Genomic DNA, 17,421 nt, shown 5'->3' with positions numbered 1-17,421 from the left:
GTCATGAAAATAAGGACAACTCTTTGAATGAGAAGGTGTGTCCAAACCTTTGGTCTGTACTGTATATGTATGTTATAATATGTATTCAGCATAATTGTGTCATTAAACCTAACTATAATGCTGAAACATTGCAAGCGTTACATGTGTGACAAATAACTTAAAGAAAAAGAACAGTTTTTATAGGTGACCCACCATGAAGGACAGGAGATATGGCGAGGTACATAACTTCAAGTTGTCCACTAGAGGTTATGAACGCATGGATGTTTGTGAGTGCAGTTGAGTGAATTTGACTCTAGTGTAAAATGCTTGTGCATGACTGGAAAAGTGCTGTATAGAGACATTTAAACAGATTTTTTGTTTTAATGTTATTTTAAGAAAAAACACTTCCATTATGGCTTTAAGGAGGACACTGTGTTTGCTCTCTGCCTCTTTGTCTCTGTCTGAATTTTGCGCTGAGTCCATCACCCAACACAATGACCACACATTTTTGGCAACTCTGGCATCCCATACCGTTAATGCTACTATAATTGGATGTAATGTATTTATCAAATTATGTAATAAAATGTTTAGCTTTCTCTGCACTGGCCTGACCCAGATTGTTTGCATATGATTTATATTAAATGAAATTATCACCTTATTTCTTTTCTAGGCCAATAAGGAAAGGAACTATCATGTGTTTTATGAACTGCTGGAAGGTTTGAACGACTGGGAAAAACAGAAGTTGTATTTGCAGGGAGCTGAGACGTATTACTACCTAAATCAAGTAAATGAGACCAACAACATACAGACTCTTGCTTTTTTTTTTTATTTCACTATAGTAAATGTTTGTTTTGACTCTTGCCATATAGGGTGGTGCCTGTGTTTTGAAGGGGAAGCAGGAAAAACAAGATTTTCAACTTTTGCTTCAGTGTTTGGAGACTATTGGCCTGCATGCAAATCAAATCTCAAACATTTGGGCCATCCTCTCCTCCATCCTGCAGCTTGGTAACATCTGTTTCAGCTCATACGAGGTATGTGTCTTTGATTGAGACAGTCAGAATGAGACATCAGAAATGCATATCATACCTTTATAGGTGGGCTGCACGGTGGCACAGTTGGTAGCACTGTTGCCTTGCAGCAAGAAGGTCCTGGATTCAATTCCCAGCCTGGGGTCTTTCTGCATGGAGTTTGCATGTTCTCCCTGTGCATGCGTGGGTTCTCACTGGGTACTCCGGCTTCCTCCCACAGTCCAAAGACATGCCTGTTAGGTTAATTGGTAACTCTAAATTGCCCTTAGGTGTATGAATGAGTGTGTGCTTGGTTGTTTGTGTGTTGCCCTGTGATGGACTGGCAACCTGTCCAGGGTGTACCCCACTTCCCGCCCATAGACTGTTGGAGATAGGCACCAGCTCCCCTGTGACCCACTATGGAATAAGTGGTAGAAAATGACTGACTGACCTTTATTGGTGTTGTTTTAGAGTGAGTCATTTGAGGTGGCTCGCATCTTCAGTGAGGCAGAGGCCAGAAGGGTTGGTTCCTTGTTGCAGGTTTCCTCAGAGGCCCTTCAAACAGTAATCACTCACAAAGTCACAGTAAGTAGATTTTTGCTACCCAATTAGATCTACCTGGATGAACATGTGCATCAAGGTGGGTCTAATGATGAGCATATATAAACATAAAAACAGATTGTTTTTGTTATAGGAGACCACCTATGACCGGATCTACTGCCCCTTGTCAGTGGAAAGTGCTGTAGAATCGAGGTAACTACAAAAATGGAATCATTTCCTGCCTAGGCAGAGCTGCAGCAGCTTTGCAGTTGTGGCTCCCACGTTGTCAGGTGTACTGTGCGTGTACTGTGAGTAGTGCGGACTGAGTGTGCACTGTCTGATTTCGTTGTAGAGTGTACCAATTTCCTACATTTAGCAAAGTTTTGCCAATATTGTAACAATAAATAACATGTTTGATTTTTTAAATTGTTTTTTGGTGATTTTTTTTACTGTATAAACCCTCCCCTGGCATATGTTCCGTTACAAAAAACGTAATCAAACTATTCCAGGTCCAATTGCTATGGACTGACACAATCTTACTGTCAACAATGCAATTTGTTTTATTTAATGACAAGGTTAAAGCATACACTGACAATTTCACAACATGGAATAGGCTGCCTTAAAATGGTGATTCTTTCCCTGCTAAACGTGATTTTAGCATCCAGTTTGCAAATGAAGTATTGAATCTCTTTAAAAATGTCTTTATTTCTTTCCTATCAATTATATGATCAACTTTACAGCATAGTGGGTCCTTTGCATGATATGCAATTACATTAACAAAAGCTGTGCGTGCTCCTCTGGTGCGTGATCAGTTATGTGCTCAACTCTGCATGATCGGGTTTTGCCGCGCATCATATAATCTCACTGACAGCAATGGTCTGCTGGAATGATCCATACGCAAGAAAAAAGTGTTGTGAGGAGTTGTACCATAGGAGATATGGTAAAACCCTGGCTTTTGTTTGTGATTAAACTACTAAAAAGTAATAAATGCTTTACGCTTACAAAGAAATATGTATTATTTAAGAACATATACATAAAAACATTCACGTGCTTCAGCTGATAGCATGAAAGTCAAATCCTGAGAAATGTGAGAAATAGAGGAAACGGTTTTAATAATACATGTGTACCGTGGGCTGGACGGTAGTGCAGTTGGTAGCACTGTTGCCTTGCAGCAAGAAGGTCAATTCCCAGCTGGGGGTCTTTCTACATGGAAAAAGAGAGAGTCTAGTTAGTCCAAGATAATATTTTTCTAAAATACCTTCTCAAAATATAGGTAACAGAATGATTTCAATTTAAATAGTTTAAAACATACATAGTAACATAAATATTGACCGAAATAATAACCTTTGGCCGTCTCTTAATGAACCTCTGGGAAGTTCTTTCAAGGCTCTTTGGAAAACCATCTCAGGTGACCACCTCATAAAGCTCATGGAGAGAATGCTAAGAGAGCAAATCAGTAGGGGCAACTGTGCCCGTTCGAACCCCCGTTCATCTGTCTCAGTCGTTGGTCCCTGAGCAAGACCCTTAGCCCCAGAATGCTCCCCGGGCATCGCACAGTGCCAGCCCACTGCTCCCTAAAGTGATGAGTTAAAATGCAGATGTCGATTTCTCCATTGTGAGATCAATAAAGTCTAAATTATTATTATTGTTATTAATCAAAGCAAAGGGTGGCTATTTTGAAGAATCTAAAATATAAAAATGTTTAGTTTTTTCACACTTTTTGTTTACTACATAATTCCATGTGTGTTCATTCAGTGTATATATATATATATATATATATATATATATATATATATATATATATATATATATATATATATATATATACACACACACACTGCTCAAAATAAATAAAGGGAACACTTAAACAGCACAATATAGTATATATAACTCCAAGTAAATCAAACTTCTGTGAAATCAAACTGTCCACTTAGTAGCAACACTGATTGACAATCAATTTCACATGCTGTTGTGCAAATGGAGTAGACAACAGGGGGAAATCTTTGGTGATTAGCAAGACACACTCAATAAAGGAGTGGTTCTGCAGGTGGGGACCACAGACCACTTCTCAGTACCTATGCTTTCTGGCTGATGTTTTGGTCACTTTTGAATGTTGGTGGTGCTTTCACACTAGTGGTAGCATGTGTTATGATTCTGGCACGTCTGCTCTACCCTGTCTCCCTGGCTGCAATCAGCAGATTAGATGCACCTGGTGGCTGCTGCAGTGTAGTGCAATCTGTGGCATGCCAAGCACCTGTGTCTTCCCTGATATATACTGACTCTGACAAGCAGACGGTGCCAGATTTTTGAAAGCCATTCGTGTGAGTAGATATCCAGCGTTCCTTCCTGTCTGATCATTGTTCTTGACATTGCCTTGCCTTTTGGATTTATGCCTCTGCCTGCTCCCTGTCGGACTATTTGGATTTTGGTTGTCGACCTTGTTTCCTGCATCTGGTTTATGCCTCTGCCTGCCCCTTGCCTGACGCCTCTTGTTCCGATCGTTGACCCTGATTCTGTCCTTGTATTATTGAGCCAGCCTAGCCCTCGGATTATTCAGCCTGGAGTCACTTCTTACCTGTGCTGTGGAGATCACTGCCTGCCGCCCACTGAGGTTTCCCCTCTGGGTTTCAAGATCCACTCAAGACAAAAGCAGTGATTCCTGGAAGCTGTGAGGAGTGTTACCTGTGTGACGTTTTCCTGCGGCTGAATAAACCTTTTAAACTTTCAGTACTGTGTATGGCTGAATCTTGGGTCCGCCTTTTTCTGATTCATAGCAGCATGAGATGGACTCTACAACCCACACAAGTGGCTCAGGTAGTGCAGCTCATCCAGGATGGCACATCAATGCGAGCTGTGGCAAGAAGGTTTGCTGTGTCTGTCAGCGTAGTGTCCGGAGCCTGGAGGCGCTACCAGGAGACAGGCCAGTACACCAGGAGACGTGGAGGAGGCCGTAGGAGGGCAACAACCCAGCAGCAGGACCGCTACCTCTGCCTTTGTGCAAGGAGGAACAGGAGGAGCACTGTCAGAGTCCTGCAAAGTGACCTTCAGCAGGCCACAAATGTGCATGTGTCTGCACAAACGGTTAGAAACAGACTCCATGAGGATGGCATGAGGGCCCGACGTCCACAAATGGGGGTTGGGCTCACAGTCCAACACCGTGCAGGACGCTTGGCATTTGCCAGAGAACACCAGGATTGGCAAATTCGCCACTGGCGCCCTGTGTTCTTCACAGATGAAAGAAGGTTAAAACTGATCATATGTGACAGACGTGACAGAGTCTGGAGACACCGTGGAGGGCGATCTGCTGCCTGCAACATCCTTCAGCATGACCGGTTTGGCAGTGGGTCAGTAATGGTGCGGGGTGGCATTTTTGTGCTCGTCAGAGGTAGCCTGATTGCCATTAGGTACCGAGATGAAATCCTCAGACCCCTTGTGAGACCATATGCTTGTACGGTTGGCCCTGGGTTCCTCCTAATACAGGACAATGCTAGACCTCATGTGGCTGGACTGTGTCAGCAGTTCTTGCAAGAGGACATCTGTGACATCATGTCTCGCTCCATCCACCAACGTCACGTTGCACCACTGGCTGTCTAGGAGTTGCTGGATGCTTTAGTCCAGGTCTGGGAGGAGATCCCTCAGGAGACGATCCGCCGTTTCATCAGGAGCATGCCCAGGTGTTGTAGGGAGGTCATACAGGCACGTGGAGGCCACACACAATACTGAGCTTCATTTTGACTTGTTTTAAGGACATTACATCAAAGTTGGATCAGCCTGTAGTGTGTTTTTCCACTTTAATTTTGTGTGTGACTGCAAATCCTGGCCTCCATTGGTTAATAAATTTGATTTCCATTGATGATTTTTGTGTGATTTTGTTGTCAGCACATTCAACTTTGTACAGAACAAAGTATTCAATGAGAATATTTAATTCATTCAGATCTAGGATGTTTTATTTGAGTGTTCCCTTTATGTTTTTGAGCAGTGTGTATGTATGTGTATGTATGTATGTATGTATGTGTATGTATGCATGTATGTATGTATGTATGTATGTGTATATATATATTAGAGCTGGGCGATAAAACGATAGCAATATATTGCGATATAATTTTTCCTCGATAGACATATGAGAAAGGGTGGATATAGACCTTTAATATACAGATAAGATCAATAGCCAATGATAAGAGTGGCTCTGCACTGGACCCATCATGTGGCTGGAATAGAGCCACACAAAGTTACGTTAACACAGACAGCACAGTAGCAGCCAGACCCGGTAATGCTAACAGCTAAAGTTTGTGCAGCTGTAGCCTCTTACTTCAGGTAACAGGTAGGACATCACTGGAAAAAGAAAATAAAAGGAGTTCCCAAAAGAAGAAAAGACGTAAGACCCAGCGAACGACATCGTTGACAAGTAGGGTCCGAGCAGTTTAGTTGTGGAGGTATTTTGGCTATTTAAAGTAGGACAAGAAAACAAAGTAGCAATTTTTAGACCAACAAATGTTTGTCAAAGTTACATTCAAAGTCATAAAACCAAAATCTTTTATACTGAATAACAAGCAAAGTTCCTCACAAGTAAAATTAAGAACAGCATCTATTAAAATCTATAACATGACATACTTCGCTTTGCTTGCGTGCTTGAGCTAAAATACCACGTGTGCAAGGTTTAAATATACATAAAGACGGTTTGCATTCATTTCAAAGCGAACATATTAGACCCAGCAACATAACTGACAGACACCATCAGACTTTCATCAGACAGTAAAGGCTAAACAAAGTACTTCAGCTCACAAGCTTGATCGGGACCTGTTGCAGCCCTCTACAGTGCATGACCATCTCTGCCTTATACAGATTACCAAACGCTGATAGTTTAAAGAGACAGAACAATGGTTAATTATACAAGTGTAAACAAGTGAATTAACACATTATATTAGCAGGGCAAAATGTATCTTTTAAAGTTTGTAATCAATGAAGGCAGGTGCATTCGCTGATGCGTGGAGAATTTTCAGTCATTAAACCAACAGCTTACCACATCTGGGGGGTCCACTGGGGTGGCCAATGTTATTAGACGGCACCACTTCTTTATTGTACAGTTATCATTTGGAAAATAGGCCGGAGAACGTTTAGATAAGAGAAAGACTATGATAGCTCATGTAAGAGCCTTTATAGTGTATCTGAGAGTATGATAGTGAATGTGAGAGAGTGATAAATGCATGTAAGAGAGTATGATAGTACATGCGTGAGAGTATGAAAACGCATGTAAGAGACTGTAATGATGTGTGTAAAAGCAAGAGTTAAGCCTCGATTGTTGCAATCCATTATGTTTACTCATGGAGGCATGACTTCAGTTTCTTTACTATAAAGTAATGGTTTACTCTGGATGGCAGGCATAATTGTATATCTGTTTTTCATCTCTAGAAATGCAATTGCCAAAGCTTTGTACACAGTGCTTTTTGACTGGTTGTTGGCGCGAATCAATGACTGGTTGAGTCCGACAGAGATGGACAGCACTGTTGGTGTTGTAGACATTTACGGCTTTGAGGTTGGTATTCAGCCCTAAAATATATATTAGTGGATATGCCGATAAGTTGCTTCTCAAAGTTTTGTGTCCTTGTGAAGGATCTTGAAGTGAACAGCTTTGAGCAGCTGTGTATCAACTTTGCCAATGAGCAGCTGCAGAATTTTCTCAACAAAACTCTGATTTCTCAGGAACAGGTAAATTAATGTTAAACCAGATCTAAATATATACTAATACTGGCTTTCTCTTCACTTGAACTTTATTTTACAGTGTAATTGTGTGTATCTTTCAGGAGGAGTACAATGCAGAGCAGATCCATTGGCATCCAGTGCAACTTAAGAATTTCCACTCCTGTCTGGAATTGATCTCCTCCAGACCAAATGGCATCCTCCGCATATTAGACGATCAAACATGCCTCCCACAGGTGCACATATCTACATGCCAATTTATTTTATTCTTGATTAGTCCAAGGAGCATTATACACACAAAAAAATCTGAATCTCTGGGACACTAAACCTCTCTCCTTCCGAATGGTAAAATAGATGGTCATTGCCTTGCTGTTTATGGTTGTTTGAATAGATAAACATGACACCTTCAGGCATGACATAATTGTACCCAAGGATAAAGTGTGCGGTCCCCAATTATCCTTCTGATAAATTGTCTGTTTTTTTTTCAAGTTTTCAGTTATGTCACACAGAAAATCAGTCTGTTTGAGGTGTTGCCGTAAAATACACCTTTAATGTCTTGAACGAACCTATCAAAAGTTAATGTAGCCATGTACAGGTCCTTCTCAAAATATTAGCATATTGTGATAAAGTTCATTATTTTCCATATTGTCATGAGGAAAATTTAACATTCATATATTTTAGATTCATTGCACACTAACTGAAATATTTCAGGTCTTTTATTGTCTTAATACGGGTGATTTTGGCATACAACTCATGAAAACCCAAAATTCCTATCTCACAAAATTAGCATATTTCATCCGACCAATAAAAGAAAAGTGTTTTTAATACAAAAAACGTCAACCTTCAAAATAATCATGTACAGTTATGCACTCAATACTTGGTCGGGAATCCTTTTGCAGAAATGACTGCTTCAATGCGGCGTGGCATGGAGGCAATCAGCCTGTGGCACTGCTGAGGTCTTATGGAGGCCCAGGATGCTTCGATAGCGGCCTTTAGCTCATCCAGAGTGTTGGGTCTTGAGTCTCTCAACGTTCTCTTCACAATATCCCACAGATTCTCTATGGGGTTCAGGTCAGGAGAGTTGGCAGGCCAATTGAGCACAGTGATACCATGGTCAATAAACCATTTACCAGTGGTTTTGTCACTGTGAGCAGGTGCCAGGTCGTGCTGAAAAATGAAATCTTCATCTCCATAAAGCTTTTCAGCAGATGGAAGCATGAAGTGCTCCAAAATCTCCTGATAGCTAGCTGCATTGACCCTGCCCTTGATAAAACACAGTGGACCAACACCAGCAGCTGACACGGCACCCCAGACATCACTGGCTGTGGGTCCTTGACACTGGACTTCTGGCATTTTGGCATTTCCTTCTCCCCAGTTTCCCTCCAGACTCTGGAACCTTGATTTCCGAATGACATGCAGAATTTGCTTTCATCCGAAAAAAGTACTTTGGACCACTGAGCAACAGTCCAGTGCTGCTTTTCTGTAGCCCAGGTCAGGCACTTCTGCCGCTGTTTCTGGTTCAAAAGTGGCTTGACCTGGGGAATGCGTCACCTGTAGCCCATTTCCTGCACACGCCTGTGCACGGTGGCTCTGGATGTTTCTACTCCAGACTCAGTCCACTGCTTCCGCAGGTCCCCCAATGTCTGGAATCGGCCCTTCTCCACAATCTTCCTCAGAGTCCGGTCACCTCTTCTCGTTGTGCAGCGTTTTCTGCCACAGTTTTCCTTCCCACAGACTTCCCACTGAGGTGCCTTGATACAGCACTCTGGGAACATCCTATTCGTTCAGAAATTTCTTTCTGTGTCTTACCCTCTTGCTTGAGGGTGTCAATAGTTGCCTTCTGGACAGCAGTCAGGTCGGCAGTCTTACCCATGATTGGGGTTTTGAGTGATGAACTAGGCTGGGAGTTTTAAAGGCCTCAGGAATCTTTTGCAGGTGTTTAGAGTTAACTCGTTGATTCAGATGATTAGGTTCATAGCTCGTTTAGAGACCCTTTTAATGATATGCTAATTTTGTGAGATAGGAATTTTGAGTTTTCATGAGCTGTATGCCAAAATCACCCGTATTAAGACAATAAAAGACCTGAAATATTTCAGTTAGTGTGCAATGAATCTAAAATATATGAATGTTAAATTTTCATCATGACATTATGGCAAATAATGAACTTTATCACAATATGCTAATATTTTGAGAAGGACCTGTAATCGTCATCTGAGCTTTCTCAAAGTGTTTATAGGCCCGTTCTTGCTGTCTTTAAATGTAAGGATTTTGAATAATGTTATTCAAAAATTGGTTTCATAAATTCAATTTTTCTGGTAATAAGCTAATAGAATATTTTTTGTAACCTGAGCTGACCTTTTCTTAATTTCTCTTAAATTAATGCCAAGGACTGAGAATAAACAAATATTATGTGTTTGTATATAAAAAAAATGAAATGGTTTCAACATTAGTAAAACTTGATTGCATCTTTGGGGTTTAACAGGCTACTGACCACACCTTCCTTCAGAAATGCCACTATCACCATGCAAGCAACCCCTTCTATACCAAGCCCAAGAACCCAATGCCAGTCTTCACTATTTATCACTATGCTGGAGCTGTCACATATCAGGTATAGAATTATCAACTCTTGAAGTTAAGGAACTAATGTGTATTTGTAGACGGCCAGAAATAAAGACTGCCATCATCTTTTTACAGGTCCATAATTTCCTCAATAAGAATCAAGACCAGTTCAGGACTGAAATTGTGGAGCTTTTTGCTAGAAGCCGGATAAAGGTGAACCAACTGACATCTGACTCCTTGTATTCTTAATATTCCTCATCAAAATGTGGTGATACAGTTTGTTGTTGTTTTTTTAATTATAAAGAGTTATATATATAATTTTAAGAGCTTTACATTTCATTAAGCATTACAATATACCATCCATCCATTGTCTATACCCGCAGGCTCTTACTGCTGGTGTCCATCTCCAGGGGTCATTGGGCAAGCGGCAGGGTACACCCTTGCCACCAGTTCATCACAGGGCAACACAGAGACACACAGGAAAAACAACCATGCACACTCACATCGCAAGACAATTTAGAAAGACCAATAACCTAATAGTCATGTTTTGGGAGTGTGGGGAGAAACCGGAGTACCTGGATAGAATCTGGACAAGCATAGGAGAATGTGCAAATTCTATACAGAATGAGGCAGGATGAAATTTAAACCTGTAACCTTCTTGCTGCTAGGCAACAGTGCTTACCACAGCATCATTGTGAAGATCTACATTATACCATCTTTCTAAAAAACAACGTGTGCCAACATTTAGCTCTTTAATTTGATTGCATTGTGTTGTGATTAAGAATATGAATATATCATTTCATATTTAATATTAATACTTTAATATTTTATGAAATAATATTTTGGTCTGTTAAAGGTTGTCCTGTGTATACCAGCCCAATAAGGCGGTGGTAATCGTACAAAATTGAAAGGGATGAGCCAAACTCTGGCATTATCAAACAGCCAAACTCTGCACACACATGGAATGAATTCACAGATACAAATATAAGAATTTATCAACAAAAATAAGTCAACTCAAGTCAAACATATTTCAATAAACAAACTCTTTACTATGCTAAAACAATCCAACTAAACCACCAAGCAGAATGAAAGAATAAGGAAGACTAATGGGCTATATACAATATAAACAAGCTGATCAAAGATGATTGAAAATCATGACCAAAAGAGTGATGCAACATTACCATGCAATGTTTATGTTTGAGAACCAATGATTATCTTGAAGAATCTGGAACTGAAGTTAAGTAAAAAAGTGTTGAGGTGAAAAAGTGTTGCAATCAACAACCAGCTTTTCCTTTCCTTACCTTCTTATTTATTCCTCGTTTTCTTCAACGCTTTGAATCCAGGTCACGTTCCCTGTTCTTCTTCTTCTCCTATAAGGCAATGTCCTGTGCCTGCTGCGACCGGATATAAGGTTAAAATCCGGCCAATCAGATCAATCAGAAGAGTTTCTACCCCCAACTGACCAATACGCTCACTAAACAGAGCGATAGAGCAGAATTTGTTTGCGAGAACAAACAGATGGGTGCAGGGGGCGTGTTTTACTGCTCACCGTGTTGCGTTCAAAGGCTCTCGAATAAAGGTGCACGCCCGCGATCAGAGCTACGCGCTCTCTCGATTAAAAGATGTGCTGTTGTGATTGCTTAATACGCTCCTCTGATTTTTGGCAGGAATGTGACGCCATACACTGTTTGATTCTGTAGACCTCAGAGAGAAAAGTCAAGCCACGCTTGTTCATGAATGAATACTGGATACACAAACAGCAATTCATTCCTACTTAACTTAGTTCATATGATCGCGTGATCGTATGACACTCATGGATCCAGTTTGAAGAGTTATGTCTGTTTGCCAGCAAAGAAACATTAGCGCGCTGTGTCCCTCTGTCCAGTTCCTCTGTGGAAGAGGTCTGTTTGTTGTAAAAGTGGGGTTTTTATCCGGACAGTGACGTCATGGGAAGTCCGCCGTTACCCCGTTTCTGGCTGTTCTGGAAGTAGGTTAATGCGATTTATTTTGAAATTTCCAGAAAAGTTCTTACTGGCCTTTCATTTGTACCCATGACTGTGGTCCCAATTGTTAGTATAAACATAGCTATTATAGGGATTTTTTACTTATGACTATATTGAAAATAGTTCTAGGAAATGGCTTTTGTTTATTGAGTATAACCAGTTATGGTCATGCATGACATTTCAGATTTCCACCGTATTTTTATTAGTGTTTTTTTTTTCATGTTCATGTAGATGATTTCTGAGCTGTTTCAGAAGCTTCAAGACAGCTACATCCAGCAGAGGGAACTGGGTTGGAAGGGGAAACGTCTTCGTCAGCCCCCTTCGACTGTTGCTTCACACTTCCTTCAGTCCCTCACTGAACTCACCACCCGAATGGAAAGGTACAATTCACTTCAAGTCAGTTTATTTGTACTGTGCTAATGCTAAAAAAGTTATCTCAGGGCACAATACAGATGAAAGACAGGCCATGATTCAAGTTCAGTTGGAGTTTCACGTGAGAGTCTAATTCAAATTGAAATCTGATTACATACATACCAATTCAATGCATTCTGGATCCATTTTTTATATCCTGATTGAGTAAATAAACAAGCAAGATGCCAGGTCATAGAAAGCAAAAAAGAAGGAAAGAAGCAGGGACACACAGACCTGTACAGGATAAACGATGGCTCCCTGACTGCCATCACGTATTGGCATGAAATCCTTAGACCCATTGTTAGACACCTTTGCCAGTGCAGTGGTTCCTGGGTTCCTCCAGGTGCATAATGCACAGCCTCATGTGGCAAGAGTATGCAGGCAGTTATGGAGGAAGAAGGTATTGATACTACTCACTGGCCTTCATGTTTCTCTGTGGTTTTCCTCTTCCCTAGAACCTGGCAGGGCAGATCTTAATCCCATCGTTGGTCCAACATATCCCTAATGTCTAATAGTTTTAAATACCTGACTCCTAACTAAGTGCCTGGTCCTCTCTTTCCAATATGAGTTATTACAACCACAGGTGCCAAATAAAACTGATATTTAATTTATTCCTAAAATATTTTTCATGTTTACATGGTCTTCAACATAAACCAGATACCGTCCACTTATTGACTCCTACCCGCAGTAATTAGATGTGCACCTAGTTAGCGCAAATGATGCTATTCTAGTGATGTGTCCAGTGTGTCGATCCTTTGAAGCATCTGTAATCCAGGCAGATTTTTTGTGAAGTGCTTATCGAAGTTTGTGTTGATAACCCCTGTGGAGCTGGCCGTACCACATGACTGATTCAGGAACTGGGTCGCCAGTTTGCGCATGGTTCTAAGTATAAGGGACAGCAAAACGCTGCTTATTCCCTCGTCACATTTAATTGTCTTGGGATTGTATCGTGTTTGTGTTAGTATCTTTTTGAGCATGTTTTTGCTTTGCTTTTATGTAGCTGCACGTGGCACTTGGACCGCCGGGTCCTTGCCCCGAAATACATATGCAAATTAGTATAACTAGCTGGAAGTCACCAATCACATGTCCAAATAATCATGGCAACGGTGCTGTGACGGTGAAAGAACAGGTTTCTGTCGGTGGAAAAACGCTAAGAGAGACTGTGTATGTACATCATGAGGGATGGTTGTAGTGAATTACGACAAACCAACAACTACTTGAACTCAGTCAGAAACTCAAACTTGACCTGAAAAAAAAAGGAGGTTGTTGTCTCGAACCCGTTCTACAATGTCTGCATCAAATCCACATGGCACTCTAGCTGCTGCACCAAGCTCAATTGTGTCTGTGTTGCTTGTGAATATGCCTCCTAAATTTCTATTAGGAAGACTGTCACCACACACACACTATGTGAAGTACTTTAAATATTTAAAACCAGTCAGGAGGCCACATAGAAAATAGAAAATTACCTAGAAGCCAGTCATGGCGCATGGACTCTGCTTAAGGTTTGTTCCCAACACTAATAATTATTATAGTATACAGGAATCTTGAGCTGAGGAAGCCAACGGCCATTGCATTAGTGAGACACATTAGCATAAAGTCATTAATAGGTTGCACATATATATTGAATGTCTTCTATTCATAAATTCACATTCACTTACAGCTGGTGCCTTTATAGCAGTATCAGTGCAGTCCATTGCTCTGATTACATTCAGAAATTGGCCCCTTGCTGCAAATGAGAGCCACTGTTTAGGGGAACTTTTTATAGGTGAGCAACATACAGATGAGGCAGACCCATATGGCTGGCATGGCCCGACTCAGGGATGACTGTTGAATACCTGACTTGTCAGTCAGCTCCCTCTGAAAAGCTCCAGTAAAGGACCGCAGCTTAGTTAGAATTTAAACTGGCACCGCAGAGGCATGGTTCTTCCTGGTTTCACTCTGCAACACTGAGGCCAGCTCCATGCAGAGCTCCAAAATAATTGCCCTGCGCAATCTAAACCGGTCGATAAGCCATGCATCATGTACCAGTAGGTCAGTACAATCTCTGAATAAAACACTCCCTCTGACATCTTCCATCCTCCAGCTGTGCCATAGCTGTCATCATTCCACAGTTATACACGACTTTACACAGCTGTTTATGGACATGTGTGATTGTCTACAACTTGTCAAACGGAATCATCAAAAAAAAACAAAATCTAAAAGGAGGAAATCATGAAAATCTCATAAAAATAAACACAACTCAGACTAAAAATAAAAATAAAACAATTAATTGTGGCTTACTGAACATAAGATCTCTCTCTTCAAAGACTTTGCTAGTTAGTGACCTGATTTGTGACAATCAGATTGATTTATTTTGCCTCACAGAAACCTGGCTACAGCAAGAGGATTATGTTACTATAAATGAGTCAACTCTTACCAATTATTTAAATTTCCACATTCCTCGATATACTGGGCGAGGAGGAGGAGTAGCAACCATCTTTCAGTCCAATTTATTGATTAGTCCCAGACCAATTAATAGCTACAACTCTTTTGAATATTTAATCCTTAGTTTTCCTCATCCAAATTGAAAAGCACTAAAACCCCTTCTGTTTGTTGTTTTGTACGTCCACCAGAACCCTACTCTCAATTTTTAGATCAGTTTCCAGACCTTTTATCTGATTTAGTGTTAAAAACAGATAAAGTTATTATAGTGGGGGATTTTAACATTCATGTTGACACTGAAAGTGATAGCTTAAATATAACGTTTAATGCTATCTTAGACTCACTTGGCTTTGCTCAAAACATTAACAAACCTACCCACCTTTGTCTTCATTCTCTGGACCTTGTGCTGACACATGGCATTGAGTGTAAAGACATAACAATATTTTCTTATATCCCTGTCCTGTCTGACCATTTTTTAATAACCTTTGAGTTTAATTTAACCGAGTACTCCACACCTAAAAGAAAATTTCATTATAGTAGATCATTATCAGACAATGCTGTAACAACCTTTAAAGAATCTGTTCCACTTTTAATTTCTTCATTATCACAGAAAAACACAGTGGAGGGCAATAATTCTGTTTCTGCCCCTTCACAAATTGATTCTCTTGTTCATAGTGTTACTTCATCATTGCGTGGTGCATTAGACAATGCAGCCCCCTTGAAAAATAAGTAAATTATTCATAGGAGACTGGCTCCCTGGTTTAATTTAGAGCTGCATGTGCGTAACATCACAACCCTCTCTCATATTCTTTTCCACTTTTCCTTTTGATCCAGCCATTGTATTAAATACAGATTAAGATCATATTGAGACCATATTCAGAATTTATTCCCATCACAAACACTATTTATTTATTTATTCAATTTAAAGCTTTATAAGGACTCTGCCTGCTTTATGACTCTGCCTGCTTTACATTTATTGTCCACTTGATGGCACAAAAGACCAAATAAAGCATCTTGATGCCTCATTCATGAATAAAGCATTTGGATGGAAAGCCTCAGTGCTTCAAGAGGCTTCATCTTCCCATCAGTAGCTGGAACAGCAGGCCCCTAGTCTCAATTTTCGGCCGTAAAAGGATTAAAAATATACCGGTTACTTAAATACGTGATCTTAAAGCTTTCTCCCAAGCTTCTTCTTCGGTACTCAAAATCTTATTCTTGTGCAGCAAGCCCAAAGAGTGGTGTGTTTGATTTGTTTTTTGTTTAATCACAAATAAATCAGACATAATAACAGTTGCAATAGTGCTTACACTTGAAAAATATTAAATTATGTCTTACCTTTGCATGTAGACCTTATAACTGTGGAGCTATACTTGATTTATTTCTGGTATGTAATTTCAGGCAAAAATTGCCTCTAAAACCCTTAGGACTTAACAGATTAAGATGTCCAGTCATGAACACTTGGGAAATATTAAACACATTTGTTTGTTTTGTATTTACTGTGCCAATAAAATTTCTAAACCTTAAGTTTTTTCTAAGCCTCAGCAGAGACTGAAAAGCTGGTCCAACTGTAACTTTCAAATAGATTCTAATTTTCTTTAGAACACACCCACGTGTCAGGAGGACCTTCTGCATAGAACAGCCCCCTTAGCCCCCCATGTTTACATGTTTAAAAAAATCTCATTCACAATTAGATCTTTCTTATTTTTCAGATATTTGGAAGAAACGTTAACTTCCTAGTTGTCTTTGTTGTACAACCAGTGTCACTTAAAGAGTGGAAACACTTGGATTTGTTATGATTTGGGGCTGTTTGGTTTTGGGTTTTTTCTCTTATAATTATGTTTTCCAAGTTGTTGTGTTTTGGATCTTGTATCTGTTTATTGTTTTATATGGTGCCGGGTTTAGGTTTGTTTTCTTGAGGTTGTTTTCAGTTCATAGTACTTTCTGGTTTATGTTACAGTTATGTTTCTTAGGTTTGATTAGATCCTTGAATCTCTGTTTTGTTCCAGCTACGTTTCGTTTTCACTCCCTGCCTCTGTCAGCCAGTAATCAGCTTCATTCGGTCCACCTGAATCATGTATTCACTCTCCTTGTTTCACCTGCACCATGCTCCATATATACACTGCTGTTCTGTTCACTCGTTGTGGAAACATTATCACTGTTCACAGTTTGTCTGTTTATGCCAAGCCTGTTCTGCCAAACTGGTCTTGCTTGCCTGCCCCTGCCTGTTTCTGCCACCACCTGCTGAAGTGAGTTTTATTTACTCACCACGCCACACTGTTTCTGCCTGTCTGCATCCTGGGCTCCACCACCACACCACGTTCCTGACAAGATTGTAGGCAAAAAATCTGGTTTATTTGAACAATAATTTGTGCTTTTAATTAACCACACAAGAAAAGAGGCCAGTGTTTCTGGGATTTGCTGTTTCTTGATTTGCTAATCATTTTTGCTTTCAACAACACTTAACAGCTTTATGTTTACTGTGGAGATAAACCTGAGTTCATTTGAAATTGTGTTTTACTTACCTTGGCTTAAAATACAGCCAATAAATGCATTACAATAAAATTTAACAAAGAATATTGAAAAAGTTATATCAAATTTCAAACAGCGTACCTCATTGTAATATAACATAATGCGAAAAGATGTGTTCCAATGGTAAGATGTCACTTGAAGTAACTCAGATGTTGCTAGTAATAGACTGTGATGCAATTTCTGTTGATGACCAGCTTGTTTCACGAGTAAGCAAATGTTAAATAGATACACATTTGACAGTTCTGCTAAAGAGGATTCAGTTCAGTGCCAGATAA

Source organism: Girardinichthys multiradiatus, chromosome 10 (assembly GCF_021462225.1).
Source record: "Girardinichthys multiradiatus isolate DD_20200921_A chromosome 10, DD_fGirMul_XY1, whole genome shotgun sequence".
NCBI lineage: Eukaryota > Metazoa > Chordata > Actinopteri > Cyprinodontiformes > Goodeidae > Girardinichthys > Girardinichthys multiradiatus.
This window is presented reverse-complemented; position numbering follows the sequence as displayed.